Source organism: Hipposideros armiger, unplaced genomic scaffold (genome assembly GCF_001890085.2).
Source record: "Hipposideros armiger isolate ML-2016 unplaced genomic scaffold, ASM189008v1 scaffold_9, whole genome shotgun sequence".
In the NCBI taxonomy this organism is placed as follows: Eukaryota; Metazoa; Chordata; class Mammalia; order Chiroptera; family Hipposideridae; genus Hipposideros; species Hipposideros armiger.
Window position 1 is genome coordinate 3327591 of NW_017731359.1, and position 17264 is coordinate 3344854.

General features: G+C 42.8%; 1 protein-coding gene and 1 pseudogene across 2 annotated transcripts in view; one reads left to right on the forward strand and one right to left on the reverse strand.

The window, feature by feature from the left end:
- The window catches only part of WWP2 (WW domain containing E3 ubiquitin protein ligase 2), a 111256-nt gene that overhangs the window by 56153 nt on the left and 37839 nt on the right, over positions 1-17264 (reverse strand). The gene's annotated exons all lie outside the window — the stretch shown is intronic.
- Positions 4335-5186, forward strand: LOC109389181 (ATP synthase subunit g, mitochondrial pseudogene; annotated as a pseudogene).

Genomic DNA, 17264 nt, shown 5'->3' on the forward strand with positions numbered 1-17264 from the left:
ATCTTACATCACTTCTCATAAAGGCCCCCGAGTTGAATTCTATCATTATTTTTCTGAGCCTTAGGTCCTGTTCTAGGGCTAGCAATACAACAGAAAGAGTCCCTGACCTCAAGGAGCTTATATCGGAATGGAAATACAGTGATTTGAAATTTTGCTCAGGCAGAAATTTGCATCACACCCTACAATGCTGGTGTGTGGGAGCCACTTGGCTAGTGAGTGAGCCTGGATGACAACCTGGCATTGTCACCCCAATGTAGCTTTGTTGACCATCATCACATATGCAATAGTTTATGTGGAGTAATTAAACAAAACAAACTTTGTTTGTTTAGTTGAAAGAAAGAAAAAAGGAAGCCAGCCCCTAGCATTGGTAAATCTTTTTTTTTTAAGATTTTTTTTTTTAATTGGGGAATTGGGGGATGGGAACAGCACTGGGGATTGGGGGAAGGGGAACAGACAAGTTGCTGTCTTTTTGTTCTTCAGGCTAGTTGTGGAGGACGTTGCTTCACTGGCCCAAGTTGGCACCATCATTGCGCTCTTCCCGGGCGAGGCAGATCAGTCGCCGGCTTCTGAACGGCCGCTCACTGCGGCTGCTGGCCGCTCATGCTGGCTGCTGGCTACACACGGTAGCCCATGGCAACCCACTGCCGCAGGGGCTGCAGGCTACGCCATCGCCAGCGACTCACAGCAGCCCAGCTCCAGGTTGAGCTGTTGTTCAGCATCTTAGCTGTAGAGGGCAGTGTCACTGGCCCTCATATGTGGGATCCGAACCGGGGCTCTCTGGCATCCCAAGCCAGCTCTTAACCAACGTGCCACTTGGTCAACCCGGTAAATCTTTTGCTAAGTTAAAAAGTGGAACTCAAAATTTGGTGGTGGCTCAGAATTTGAGATCAATAAGTCTATCATATCCTTTATGTGGAAATTCATTTTAAAAAGCAGTGGTGGCTTCATCAAAATTCAAAACTCCTGCTCTTCCAAAGACACTGTCAAGCCAATCCATAGACTGGGAAAACATATCCAGAATATATTTTAGAAACCCTCAAAACTCAGTAATAAGAAGACAACAAACCAACATAAAAAATAATCAAAAGTATTTTAACAGATACTTCCAGAGAAGATCTACAAATGGCAAATAAGCACATGAAAGATGTTCAACATCATTAGTCATTAGGAAAATGCAAATTATAGCCCCAGTGATATACAAGTACACATCTATTAGAATGGACTAAGGGGGGAAAAGCTGACAGTAACAAGTGCTGACAGGGATGCAAAACAACTGGAACTCTCCAACATTGCTGAAGGGAACAGCCACTTTGGGAAACAGTTTGACAGTTTTTTATAAAGTTAAATTTACACTCAGCATATGAACCAGCAGTCCTATTCCTAGGTATTTACCCAAGAGAAATGAAAACACATGTTTACATAGAAACCTGTAGGCAAATGTTTATGGTGATTTTTATCCATAATTTCTAAATCTATAAACAACCCAAAGTTCTTCAACTGGTGAATGAACCGACTGTGGTACATCCACACAGTGGAATACTACTTAGCAAACAAAAGAAACAAATGCTGATACACATGCAACATAGATGAATCACAAATACATTATGCTGAGTGGAAGAAGACAGACACAAAAGGCTACACATCATTCCATTTTTAGGACATTTAAGAAGAGGCAAGACTGTGGGGAAAGAAAACAGATCAGTGTTTGCCAGGGCTGGGGGTAGAATGGACTTCACTACAAAGGGGTGCCAGGGAAACATTTTGGGGAGACAAGACTTTCTATATCTTGATTACAGTAGTGGTAACCAGACCATATGCCTGTGTTAAAACCCACACAACTGTACAATGCAATAGGTGAATTTTACTATATGTAAATTATACTTCATTAAACCTAACTTCTAATAATTTTAAAAAGCAATTTGTGTGGGTTTTTTTAACTTTTTTAAAAAAAACTTTATTGGGGAACAGTGTGTTTTTCCAGGACCCATAAGCTCCAAGTCAAACCATTGTTTTCAATCTAGTTGTGGAGGGCACAGCTCACTGGCCCATGTGGGAATTGAACCAGCAACCTTGGTGTTATGAGCACTGCGCTCTAACCAATTGAGCTAACAGGCCACCCAGCAATTTGTGTGTTTTAGCCACCACAAGAAACAGCTCATTCCGTGAGAAAAAATAAAAGTGAGCAGAAGTTTTTAAAGACGGGTAATTTATAGGATGTGCTCAGGAAATTAACAAACAAACAAACAAGAACCTTGATGAAAATGAATTGTAGGTGATATTCAGGACACTAAAGACACTCTGTATCAATAAATGTAGAATTCTTCAAAAGCTGGGGACACATCTCTTCCAAATATCAAGAATTCATGGCTGACCGGACACCAGGTGCCAAGCATATTTTTTTTAACTTGGTAAAAGAGGCCCAAGATATGAAATGGAGGCTCTTTGACCTCAGATTCAGGCTCGTTAGTCTTCAAGCTCAGCAAAAGAGAAGTTTCAGGGTATAACAAGTGATAGTGGGTTCTCCTCCATTTATAAAAGAAAAAACCAGACACAGAAGTTAAAATTGCCTAATGAACTTAAAACCCTTCTCACATTCCAATGCAGGGTATTTGCCTGGATGACTAGACCCAAGAAGGCAGCTCCTGCCCCTCCTCCGAGGCCTCTCAACTGGGCATTGTCTTTTAATAGCAGCATGGAAACAAAACTGAGTGAGGCTGGGCCAGTTTCCAGCAAGACAGAACCAGCAAAAAACAGACACTTAAAATAGAAGCATGGAGAAAAAATGGGAAGCGGTGATGGGAAAAGACACGGTTTCCACCATTCAGAGAGGCATCAATAAGTGAACCGATACTCCTACCCACAGCCTCCTCAATTCTTTCTCCTCATTCAAATGTGGATTAGGGGGGAGGGGGAGAAAGAGGGAGGATAAAAAGGAAAGGTGAAAAGGGAAAGGCGCAATTAGAGTTAAAATGGGACCATTCTAGTCATTCCAAGGGTAATTTAAGGCTCCATTCCACACCCTACCTCTAGCTGCCAGCCTCAGAAACGACAGGAAAGGTAAAAATAAAACTGCTGCCAAGTCTGTTCTGCATTACAGAAACACAAATGATTTACTTTTGCCCAACCTAGAGTGCAGAGCAGGCCTCTCGATGGTGGCAGCTTTATGAGACTAAAAAATTCATCTTAAGAGAGAATATACAAGACATTTTGACTCATCTCATCTAAGTTCTATGTTGGGCTTCATTGAAAAGAATGCTCAAATACCCTCCCAAACTTGAAAGAGAGCTGAAGTTCAGGGGAAGGGCTCACTGTCTGCCTCATTCTACCCCATGCCCCTGGGTGCAGCCGTAGATGACTAGAGGTTCCTGGAACATAGACAGCAGCTCATGATTTATTTCTCCTATGGCTTGAGATGGTACAAGGGCATAGGATGCTCTCGCAGCTTAGGAGACGAGCATCGAGGGCCATCAAGCTCCCCTCACTTATAACTGGAATCTGCATGGGGCTCCAGTTTGTACAGGTGGGCCAGGAAAGTGTCGCCAAACTTCTTGCTACTAACATCACATATTGTTTGAACCTGGGCCAGCTCAAAGCATCCCTGTGCTACAGTCCCAGACCAGAAAAGACTACATGGGACCCTGAAGGACTGAGGATAACAGATATTAGGGCAGGTGCTGGGGATGACAGAATATTGGGGCATTATTTCTAAGTGCTCTGACACAAGAAATCACAAAGGCATGAATTTAGCAAGAGCAAGGTAAGCTCCAAAAAAAATATGTTCAATGGACATTCCTCAAAACATCCCTCTATCCTCCTCCTGGGGAAAATCAGAGCCTTTGTTCATCTACTTGCCTGGCATACCCTCCTCTGGACTCCTCACCCAGCTGGCTCCTAATGCAAAACTTGGTCTAAATGTCCCTCATCTCCCAGGCCACAGTCAATTCCCTTGCATCCTCTCACACAGCAGTCTAATCATTCCCTTAATGGCACTTCTATTTGTAAATATATATTTGTGTGTTTATTTGTTTCATGTCTATCTCCAATAAGGTCTATCTGTCCCCATGAGGGCAGAGAGGATGTGGCTTTTGTGCACTTTTATATAACCAGCACCCAGCATGTGCCTGCCCCGCCGCCCCCCCCCTCAGTAGGCATATAAGAATAAAAGAAGCTAGCTTTCAAGATCAAAAGCATCCTTGGGCCTGTAATCTCTAGCACCTCCTATGCTCTCTCCAATCCAGCCCTCCTCATCTCCCCACCTCCCGCCACCCCTTAAAGAATGGAATCCATGCCACAGGATGGAATCCAGGATCTGCCAGATACTAACAATTGTCAGAACTTCCAGAAAAGCTAGACCTAGGCATCATATGAAAACATTCTCTAGTATCAAGGTCTAGAAATAAAAATAAATAAAAATCATTTCGACTTTCCATCCTAGAACCATGGCCCAATTTGTCCCTAACCTCACCAAGAAGGCCCCTGCACTGGTAAACGTTGCTGTGACTTAGGTGAAGCCTCAACTGGCCACATTTTGGCACTATGCCAAGGTTGAGCTGGTTCCTCCAACCCCTGCTGAGATCCCTACAGCTATTCAGAGCTTGAAAAAAATAGTCACTAGCGCTCAAACTGGTAGCTGCAAACAGCTCACAGTTAAGGAAGCTCTGCTGAATGATTTGGTGGCCACTGAGGTGTGGATGTGGTTTTAAGTTGGCGAGATCATAGGTAAGCCTGGCATCACTGGCTAAGACGTTTGAAGACCAATCGTGACATTGTTTCTTTTGGGTTTATTATTTGAATGTTCTTGGACCATGTATGATCAGACTGGTATTATATTGGAATAAAATGTGTCAAAAAAAATTCATTTCATGACACTCATTTTGTGCCCACATGCTCAATACTAAAATTACAAGACAATCTCCAAATCCAAACAAATTTTATTTGGCATGGATTTGTTGTGGTGGTGGTTCTAGCTGTAATTTTCAAGCACCTTCCAACAGTAAAGACTAGGCAAGTGATTAAACATGAGAATTAAGAGAGATACCTTCTGTGGTGGGCAGAATTTCTGCACTGAAAGAAAGAAATGTATTGAAAGATGGCCGCTCTCCCAAAGATACCCTACCCTAGAGCCTAAAACCAATATATATAACGGGACGTCACACCCTGGATTATGTTACATCATATGGCACAGAGGTTGTTGCCCTTAAGAAAGGGAGACCATCCGGGCAGGTCTTTTTTTTTTTTTTTTTTTTTTAGCTGAGCCATCCTGCCACCCGTTGGGCAGCTCAGCTCAGGCCGGGACTCAAACCACTGTTGCTCAGAGCTCGCACTCTTGAGCGAGCTCTTAACCAAATGAGCCACTCAGCTGGCCCGGGTCTGATCTAATTACATAATCCCTTAACAGTAGAGTGCTTTCTTCAGCAGATGTGTCTTAAGTGGAATGCAGAAGAGAAAATCAGAGAAATTTGAAGCATGAGGGAGATTTGACACACTCCTGCTGGCTTGAAGATTGGGGGGACACATGAGAAAAAATGCTGGTGGCCTTAAGGAGCTGAAAGGGGCCCTGACTTGATAGCCAGCAAGGACATGGGAACCTCAGTCCCACAGCCACAAGTAACTGAATTCAGCCAATGACCTGAATGAGCTTTGAGGCAAATTCTTCCCCAGAGTTTCCAGATAAGCATGCAGCCCTGCCATCACCTTGATTTTGGCCTTGTGAGTCCCTGAATAGACAATCCAACCGGCCATGATGTGCAAGACATCTGACCTATAGAACTGTGAGCTAATAAAGGGTGTTGTTTTCAGCCCTAAGTTTGTGGTGATTTGTTGGACATCAATAGGAAATGAATACATCCTTTCAATACAAATAAATGTCAATTTCCACAGAAGACGCTCTCAAATATATGGTTAGGTATTAGCCTCAACCTAAATTCTTGTTGATCACACTACCTTACTCCAGTCAAACGGCCTTATGTAGTTATGGCACTGCCCTACGATATCGGTGCTCATCTCACAGGGACAGCATTTCTGTGATCTGCATGTCCTCCATGAGACACACATTTCTAAGACTCAACAATCACTTGGGAATTGGAACAACTATCCAACTACCTCTGAGTGAGATATAACTGTTCTTAGAGGGTGAGTATAATAACATTCTTTTCTGGTCAAGTTCAGCTACATGGACTTGACACACTCCTTTTCCAAACAAGGCATATTTACATGGCAACTTATCTCTAATTCCAATGTTCACCTTTAAAGTTTCACAGATTTGAACAGTCCACGAAAAGGGTTCAATATGGAAATATCATTCACAAACAAAAAAAAAAAAGATGAAACGGGGAACTTAGCAGGCAGGCAGTGGGAACCCACCATGCTCTTGGCAGTTAGGCTAAGCGTTAGCAAACACAAGGCAGTTCTGATAAAAAGTCCCCTTACACCCTGTGCCCCTGAAACCATCACTTCTCAGGAGTAGGGGCGCCAAGGAATGTAAACCAGTAGCAAGACCCACCCCGAAGTTCTGGCAAACAGGAGCAGAAACACAAGACTCTTTCAATTCAACAAATATTTACTGAGCCGCTGGTATGTGCAGCAAGAAACTAGTCTAGGCTCTGCTAGGGACACAAAGATGAATAAGGCACAGACGCCTTTGACATGGTGTCTGAGAACTCGGCACCACTACCCCTGTACCCCTCCCAGAAAAAAAAACAAGTAAATGGAAGAGGAAGAAGTAACCCCTCAGGAGTCCCCAATCCATCACTCTTTTCTAAGTGTAAAACAAAACTGTATGATTTGATTTAAAATCAAGTCTTTTATATCTTCTTTAAAGGAAAAATTTGCAAGGTAAAATTAAAAACAACAAAAAGAACAAAACCAACCTGGTCCTGATCTCCCCTTCTCCTTCACAGAATAACAATTATTCCTACCACATCCTACTCCAGGTTATCAGTAATTTCACTTTAAAAAAAATTTTTTTTTTTGTCATTAAAAAGTTGCACCTTCAAAGGCCATATTATAAGCATACAATGTAGATCCGGCACACAGACATGCTATAAAACTCAGAGTAAAACCCAACAAAAAATCTTCAGACAGGGAGCCAGTGGATAATTCTTGTTCTCTTTACACCACTAGATGCAGAATTTCACATTCCATTATCAAATAATCAACGAGCCAAAGAAACCTTCAACTCATTAAGACAGAGAAAGACAGGCCAAACACAGGCTTAACATAGAAAGTCAGTCTAGATATGTGAAGAAAAGAAGGGAGGATGGAAAATAGAAGGCAAAGGATAAAAACAACTCCAAAGGTAACGAAAATCACAAGAAACAGAAATGAACTAACTGTGATAGTTCAAAGATAGAAGTTATCATATTGTTTTTTTAAAACCTCAGCGAACTGCTGTTGCAAGCAATATCATCTAACATATGAAGACCAAAAAGACTGAAATGAAATGAATGGGGAAAAAAATATGCCAAGCAAATACAAAACAAAAGGCAATCGGGGTAGCTATGCTAGGGTGAAAACAAATTGATTTTTTGAAAATGACTTCTAAAAAATTAGGTATGATTTACACATAGTACAATCACCCTTTGTAAGGGAGCAGTTTAATGAGTTTTAACAAACATATATAACCATGTTGCCACCACCACAATCAAGACACAGAATTTTTCCATCACCCCAGAACACTTCTTGGTATCCTTTTGCGGTTAATCCCTCCCTTCAGTTCCCACAAACTGCTGATTGCATATCTGTCCCTACAATTTTGCCTCTTCCAGAATATTATATAAATGGAATTGTACAAAACACAGCCTTTTATGTCCGGTTTCTCGCACTTAGCATAATGCTTTTGAGTGTTGTTGTAGGTTGTTCCTTTTTATTGCTCAGACCAAATAAATTTTAAGAGAAAAAGCACTAAAAAAAAAAGAGAGAGAGAGAGAAAGAGAGGCTCATGAGATAAAGATAAAACATTCAATTCGCCCACAAGACATATTTCAAATTTACATTGTGGATCCAATAAAATAACCTTTAAATATATAAAGTAGAATTTCATAGGTATGGTCTGGCCCTACCAATCACTGCCCTCATCTCCTATTTTCCCATCACTCCCTCCATGCCAGCCAGACTGGCCTCCCTACAATTCCTTCAACTCCAAAGGCATGTTCCCAGCTTAGTTCCTTTGCAATAGGTATTCCTCTGTGCAAACATTCTCCCCACTCCCACCCCTATTATCCTCATGGCTAAATCCCTCACCTTCTTCAAATCTTTGCTTAAAGGTTGCCTTCTTAATGACACCACTCTCAACTGTCCTATTTAATACTTCATCCTGCTGCTATGTAATACATTCGTGTGTGTGTGTGTGTGTGTGTGTGTGTGTGTGTGTGTTAAAGATTTTATTGGGGAATTGGGGGAGGGGAACAGCCAAGTTGCTGTCATTCAATCTTAGTTGTGGAGGGTGCAGCAAGCTCAGCTCCAAGTCCAGTTGCACCGCTCTCAGCTCAAGGTGCTATGTTCAATTAGTTCCGGGTGGGCATAGCCACCATCCCATGCGGGAGTAGAAGCAGCAGCCTCGTTGTTAAGAGCACGCAGTCTATACCCTGAGCCACCCGGGCAGCAGCTCAGCTCAAGGTACCGAGTTCAGTCTTAGTTGCTGGCAGGCGTAGCCCACCATCTTGAACAGGCAACCTTGTTGTTAGGAGCACGTGCTCTCAATAGCTGAGCCATCCTGCCACCTGTCGGCAGCTCAGTGGCAGCTCAGCGCAGGCACAGCTCACTGGCTCATGTGGGAATTGAACCAGTGACCCTGTTGCTCAGAGCTCACACTCTTGAGTAAGCTCTTAACCAACTGAGCCACTCGGCCGGCCCAATTCATATATATTTTTATATGGATCAAATTTATTTTTTAAATAATAAAAATCAATCAAACCAGAAAAAAAGAGAAACACTGTGGGATTCTGCTTCATTAAAGAAGCCAAGGCAAGGAACATTTCCAGAAAGGGCTTAGTCACTAGTCTGCGAGGCTAAACCGGCTGACAGATCAGGTAGGCCTTTGTGGCTGTGATTTTGGCAGAATGATAGAGGTGGATGCCAGCATGAAGTGAACTGACACATAAATGGAAATAAGGAAGAGAGGCCCAAAGAAAATTGAAAACAATATCTTTGCTGCATTTTCAATAAGTTACGGGTACATAATAACTTCAGGAAACCCTGTGACATGGGAAGCATAAAGCAATATGAATTCTGTACTTCAGTTCTGTGGCAATTTTTATCTAGTGCAAAACCTAAATATAGAATTATTTCAGTGTTTGAAGGAGGTCATTCGATTTAGGCTATTGAGTACTCATACACCATCATAAAGACAATCACTACACTCAACCTCAAATGTCTACCTCCACAGACCTTGGCACTTTCAAAAAGAGACACTGAGTGCCAAGAATCCCTAAAGAAAAATTCTAACCTCATCACACCAAACCACAGCCACAAACACCATAGGTTAAGCAACCCTTTCCCCCACCATCCCTATCAGCTCAAAGCATTTGCAATCAGTTCTGTTCGGATCTTCCATCATCACATACCCAAGCTGCCCACACTCCCATGACTAAACAGTCATTTCTCCAAGGCCCATACTCTTTTTATTTGCTTCTCTCTAAATTCTTTCCTTTTCAATCACAATTTTCTAGGACTGAGAAGTCCTAGAATTCATATACAGTTCTGATTAAAGTAGAAATATCATTCCGTTGTGGTGACCCTTATACTGGCCCCACTGTTCAATGTCAGGAATGCATTCCGTTTTGCTCTGTATCTCTTACATTTGGTTTTAAACTCCTCCTGCTGTGGATACACTTTCCTCCTCCTGTAGAGACACTTTCAGAGGAATGACTCTGCCCCAGAGCCACACAGTACCACTTGTCCCATAAAGCCTGCTAAACACCAATCCCAACCATTATGGGGGATGCCATTCTAAAGTGACAGCTTCATAAGCACCTCCTCTCCTGCAATTATAGTCCATGAATAACATCACAAGCCAACAGTCTGGGAGTACCCTCTATTCATCCTTCGTCTTGTCTCATGTGACGACCCAGTCCTGCTCAATGATTATAGTGTCTAGGTATTTCTGTCTCCTATCTATTCTGATACTGCCCAAGGCTAGTCATTAATCCCTATCTCACCAGTTCCTACAACAGTCCTCTTATTGGTCCCTGATTTTAGTTTCAACCTTCACTGTGTCAGACACTCCCACCCTCTTCTTTCCATTGCCTCCCTTCTCCTGCCCACTCATTGGGGCTAGAAGACACTCTGACTCCCTTGCAGCTAGGTTCTGGAAGTGATTTAGGTTGCATCAATGAGAAGCTCTTACAGGAGATTTGGAAAGCAGAAGAAAGGCAGAGACTATTCTTGTGGTGGTGATGATTGGTAGAGGCTCTCACAGACTCTATGCTTCACTGCTTAAACACCAGCTTCCTGCGTGTAAGGTGGTTTGTAGGGGCAGCAGCAGTTTTCTGACATCTCCACTTGACTGCAGCTGCAAGGCTGTGACCTTGAAACTAAGGATGGGGAAGGACTCAACTCTGTTTCCGCAGCCCATCCAATGACTTTTGTAAACACCTAATTCTCCATATTAAATCCCTTTCTGCTCAAAATACCTAGAGTGGTTTCTGTTGCCTGCAATGAACATGAACTGATACAACTTCAAATTCATCCATCAGATACTTTTTTGAATAATTTACCACAGAAATAGCACATCGTGTCCTTGCTTAGAATTCAGTGGTTCCAAATCTCCAAAGAACGAAATCTAATTTCCTCAGTAAAGCATAAAAGACCCTTCATAAACCAGTTTTACCTTCTTACCATCTCCTACAGCAGGGTCAGCAAACTTTCTGTAAAGAGTCAGGTAGCAAATATTTTGGACCACACAGTCTCACTTAATCTTGCCATTGTAGCATAAAAGTAGCCATAGACAACATGTAAATGAATGAGTACAGCTGTGTTCAAATAAAATTTTACTTACAAAAACAGATGGTCAAGAGAATAAGAAGACAAGCCACAGGCTGGGAGAAAATAATTGCAAAAGACTACGTATGATAAAGAACTGTTACCCAAACTATACAAAGAACTCTTAAAACTCAATAATAAGGAACACTCCAACTGAAAAATGGGCAAAAGACCTGAACAGACACCTCACCAAAGAAGATACATAGATGGCAACTAAGCATTTAAAAAGATGCCCCATATCATATGCCATCAGGGAAATGCAAATTAAAACAGCAATGAGATACCACTGCATATCTATCAGAATGGCCAAAATCTGAACACTGACAACACTGAATGCTGGTGAGGATATGGAGCAACAGGAACTCTCATTCATTGCTGGTGAGAATGCAAAATGGCAGTTTCTTACAAAATTAAACATACTCTTACCATATGATCCAGCAATTGTTCTCCTTGTTATTTACCCAAAGGAGTTGAAAACATGTCCACACATGAATATTTATAGCAGTTTTATTCATAATTGCCAAAACTTGGAAGCAACCAAGATGTCCTTCAAGAGGTGAGTGGATATATAAACTGCTGGTCCATCCAGACAATGGAATATTAATCAGCACTAAAGAGAAATGAGCTATCAAGCCATGAAAAGACATGGAGGAAATTTAAATGCATATTATTAAGTGAAAGAAACCACTCTGAGTTATATACTTCATGATTCCAATTATATGACATTCTAGAAAAGGCAAAACTATGGAGACTTTAAAAAGACTGGTGGTTGCCAGGAGGTGAGGAGGAAGGGAGGATAAATAGGCAGAGCTCAGAAAATTTTCAGGGCCGTGAAACTATTCTATATGACACTACAATGGTGATAAATGTCATTATAAATTCGTCAAGAACCATAAAATGTACAACACCAAGAGTGAACCATAATGTAAACTATGGACATCGGGGGATAATGTGTCAATGTAGGTTCATCAACTATAACAAATGTGCTACTCTAGTGCAGGATGTTGATAGCAGAGGAGGCTTGGGGGGTGGGGCAGGGGTATATGGGAAATCTCTGCATCTCCCACACAATTTTGCTGTGAACCTAACACTGCTCTTAAAGAAGAAAAACAAACAAACAAACAAAAAAACCCAGGGGCTGGCCAAGTGGCGCGTTGATTAAGAGCTGGCTTGGGACGCCAGAGGGCCCCGGTTCGGATCCCACATATGAGGGCCCGTGACACTGCCCTCTACAGCTAAGATGCTGAACAACAGCTCAACCTGGAGCTGGGCTGCCGTGAGTCACTAGCGACGGCGTAGGCTGCAGCCCCTGCTGCAGTGGGTTGCCATGGGCTACCGTGTGTAGCCAGCAGCCAGCGTGAGTGACCAGCAGCCGCAGTGAGCGGCCGTCCAGAAGCCGGCGACTGATCTGCCTCGCCCGGGAAGAGCGCAATGATGGTGCCAACTTGGGCCAGTGAAGCAACGTCCTCCACAACTAGACTGAAAAACAAAAGGACAGCAACTTGTCTGTTCCCCTTCCCCCAATTCCCCAGCACTGTTCCCATTCCCCAATTCCCTAATTAAAAAAAAAAAATCTTAAAAAAAAAAAACCCAGGTGGTAGCCTGGCTTTGGCCTGTGAACCATAGTTTGCTACAGCTAACACCCTGAATGTCTCCTATATTAACATTATGCCATGACTACCATGTCCTTGAACAGGCCAAGTTCTGCCTTGCTTTTACCGATGCTTACCCTCTGTGTGGAGTGACCTCCCCTACCCCCACTTCACTGGTCTGCAAACTCATACAGACTACAGCTCAGACATGTGAAGTCTTTCCCAAATCCCCTAGGTGCACTCAGGTAAACTTCCCACTGTCTTCCTCCTGCAGTTGTACTCACCACCACTGTGTGTATGGTACTGGCATTCATGTTTATGGTGAGAATACTGCCTTCAACCGCAGATATCTGCCTTACTTTCTCGTAGTTCATGACAAGTTCCTAACCAGCTTTGTGGCACACATCACACCTCTCTAAGCTCACAGAGAAGAAATGACCAGTAAATACCTATGAAATAAACAGACCTGAATAAACAAATGTACAATATAATAATGTATTAATGAGCCACTTTAACCAGTGAAAAATGAATACATTGGTGTATAAATGAATGTGTAATTAATCCCCATGATTACTTGTCAGTGTCTGGCTTTGAGAACACAGTGGGGCTCCTGTCCGCAGTCTCAATCCCATTCCACATAAGCCAACTGCTTGGAAGAGCGTGCTATAAGCTCCTTGTGGGCAGGGACTGCGCCTCAGTTATCACTCATTGCGTAAATGAATTACACTTATTCCTTTTCCCCAGCAAGCGTAATGAGGCTCCAACCAGATTTTAAGTAAAAGCTGTTGAGTGGAGGCCTGAATGGAAACTGTAAAGGTCCTTAATTTAGTTTCATGCTGACAGGGCAACATCTCCAAATAACTACAGTTCCAAAGCAAGTAGCCTTTAGTCATCTCAACTGCAGGAGTCACTGGTGGCCAACAATGACTGAAAGAATGGCCCGCTGCCCAAAGGCTCAGTTCCCGTCCCTCTTCTCTCATTAGCTTTGCTTCCCAATACCCCTTGGCCTTCCCAGGGCTCCCAGCAGCGTTCCCAGCAGAATCACGCCTGGTGGAGTTTGTTTTTCTTTCCTTTCTGGGCTAGGCTGTCTGCAGACACAGCTGATGAGCTATTTAGAGCTCACCAGAGACCTTGGGGCTTTGTAAGTCTCTGAGATTATACCACTTTTAAATCTTCAGAGGTCGTTAATGCCAAGGCAAGGGAGTCAATAAATATGATATGTTTTCATCAGAGCAAGACAAAAAGGAAAGGAGGGTGGATGCAAACTCTCTCATAAGGGGTCTGAAACTTTCACATGTAAAAGAATCACAGTGAGGAACTTGTTAAAAAAAAAAAATTCTGACCAACACTGGCCAATGCTAAATGTGCTGGTGATGGACATAGGCAACTTCAAAGCCCCTAGCCCTTCACACCAACACACACATTCATGCACACACATTCATGCATACACATGCACACACATTCATGCATACTCACATATGTTCCTATACAAAATAACTTAAATACATATGGAAACATTAATTGTTTAAGCCCCTCTTCTTCATCAAGATCTGTTTATTGTTTTCAGACCTACTAATGAAAAACTTTATGAACTTGAAAGCAAATTCAATGCATTCTTTCATTTTCTTGTACCATTTCCCTGTTTGACTTTGGAAAATCAACAGGGATTCTAGACTGAGGAGCTAGTTATTCAAGTCAGAAGAAATCTCAAGGCTGTGCCTGGAGGACCAGCAGCATTAGCAGACAGTCCTACGGGTTCATCCGTTAGCTGATTTCACCTTCACTCCCTGATTTCATATAATAGTTGGGGAGGGAGAGAAAAAAAAATCACAGGTGACAAAGAGTCAGCAACAAGCCAAAGAGGGACTCAGACATCCTGGCTTTCCACTCTTCAGTCTGGAGTTTCACAACCATTTCTAACCTAACAGTAACTCTGAAGAGAGCTGCCAGTACCAGCGTGGATCCCCTCTGCTGGGCTCTTTTTTCCTCCATATAAACCCTACTGTTAGCTTCTCTAGCTCACTAGTTAGCTCCCTGAGCTAGTTAGACTCTAAGGTATTGTTCTGAACAACGGACAATGGACAAACAGTCTCTCTGCAAACTCCCGCTCACCCGCTCCTCAGTCCTTTGCTCTCCACACACTGATTCTTTCTCTCTCTGAGCTTCCACCAGTTCTCACAGTTTCTTTGCTAGTTTCATATACATCTCGGATATTGCAAAGACTGTGAACTTATTGTGGAAAGTGCCTCTAGCAAGCCCTGTGCAATGTGTGCACAATACCAGGCACACATCAGATCTTCAAAACCTGGACTGACTTAGGCACAGTTCCCAAAGCCAGCCCTCATTCCAGCAAAATAAAATAAGTGCTGGGGGATTATTAAAGGGTGTGGTAGGTACTCCCTGTGCCAACTAGCTCACACTCCCCCAGGGGGCTCCCTAACACCGGGCACAAGAAACACTGGCTGAGGACACAGGGCAGGATGGGATACCAACAGACAGAATCCTGGGGATGCCATGAAATCCTCCCCACTCCAATCAAACACCAAATGGTGTTAGACCACCCTCTCTCAGGCCACCAAGATTAGCACTGTTCTGACACATTATCTGGCAGTGACCAGCTTTCATCTGGAACCCATTCCCCACCCACCTCGCAAACTAAATCCTCAGGCCTGAGATTTCCAAGCGACAGGGGCACAAGGCCAACATGGAGCATCGACTCAGAATCACTGGCTACGCTGCTATATAGACAGTCTGGGCAGAACAGAAATAAGTAGTCATTACTGAGCCAGGGAAATCCTTAGCTCTGAAATCTGTCTGCCTCAACAGCAAACAATTTCTCTACCACAGTTCAATTTTCTGAGGTACGTAGATGACACTTACTTATTTTTTATTGTGAAATATGCCATGTAAACAAAAGAAGGCATTAAATATATATTCAGTTTAAAGACGACGAACACTCAGAGACCTACCACCCAGGCTAAGAATGAACATTCCCCCAGTACCTAGATGTTTCTGTGTGTTTTTTCCTCATTATACCCATCTCCATCCCCCCAATGACAACCACTTGCCTGAATTCAGGGTTAATTACTCTCTTCCACTTTTTTATAGTTTTACTACCTATGACGGTATCCATAAAAAACATATATGGTTTAGTTTTACATTTTTTAACTTTATATAAATTACATCACACTGTATATTTTTTTCTGTGACCTGCTTTTCTTTTTCAACATTATGTTTCCAAGATTCTACCATATTAATGTAACTATTGTTCGCTGATTTTTACTATGGGGCAGTTCTTAATTGTAGGACTATGCAACAATTTGTGATATTGACTTTCTTGAATCAACCAGACCCACTGACTGTGTATTAGTACGGTCTGCCTGCAAATAAATTTATACCACGTGAGTTGTTGGCGGCAAATCCATGTGGCAGAACAGATGGCAAAATAACTAGAGATGTCAAATATATGGTGATGGAAGGAGAACTGACTCTGGGTGGTGAACACACAATGTGATATACATGTGATGTATTACAGAATTGTATACCTGAAACCTATGTAACTTTACTAACCATTGTCAGCCCAATAAACTTTAAACAAAATAAAAACTAAAATAAAAATAACTAGAGATGTTTCAGTCGATGATTCTTAAAGAGTGGGCAAGATTTCACTGAAAGACAGAGCTCAGCAAGCAAAAGGTGCCTTTGCTAGATAAGCTGGGTAGATGAACCCTAAGATTAAACCCTTGCGTGTCTCCAGTTCTATGGCTTAATAAGGCAGGGGAAAGGAAAGGGCTATTTTGACACTGCAATCTTCACCTTCACAGGCACATCAGAGCACCTTTGATCATGGTGAATAGCACCCAAGTCCAAGAAAAACCTACCCTTCAAACAGCGAAAGCTAAATATTTAGTCTGGGAGGCAGCAGACAGAAGCCCATCATTCTCTCAGCCCCAGGAAACCAAGGACAGCAGAGGATTGTCCTTGAATCCTGACAGTTTGATTCATCACGCTCTTAACTACAGCCCTTGATGTGATGTTTCAGTAATGCTGCACTTCCCAGGTGGGGGTGGGGAGGGGGGGGTGCACAAAAGAAACCCCTGCCGCTTGCACTGAGCACTCCCAGTGTGCAAGGCCCTCACACTGATAAACCTCATCTCAGTGAACTACAATGACCCTGTGAGAAAAGGTAATATCCCCATCTCACACCTGAGAAAACTGAGGTACCAAGAGGTTTGGTCACTTGTCCAGTATCACAAAGCTAATAAATGACAGGTCAGGGTTCAACCTACATCTTCTGATTGCAAAGCCTGCACTCTTTTCTAGTTGACTGCCCTACGACCACCTGCGCGTGCGCACTGACCTTATAAAAGGCAGCAGCAACGGGGAAGGGGGTTTCTTCGGGTGACACTTTCACAAGTGTTTGCTGCTGAGTGGCAGCAGGTTTCATGAACCTAGAATAAATAGTTAGATGGCCAGGCCTGTGAAAACTCAGAGGCCACATGTGGAAAATGCTGCAGTAGCGAGGCAGGCCAAGCGCGACTCTTACACTTAAAATCGCTGGAAAGCACTCTGTGCACCAATAATTAACGAGCATTAAATGCCTACCACGTGTTATGGCAAAAACACATCCGCTGAAGTCTGGCTTCTGTTTTAACAGATAACAGTCCTCAACACAAACAACAAAGGAGGGCT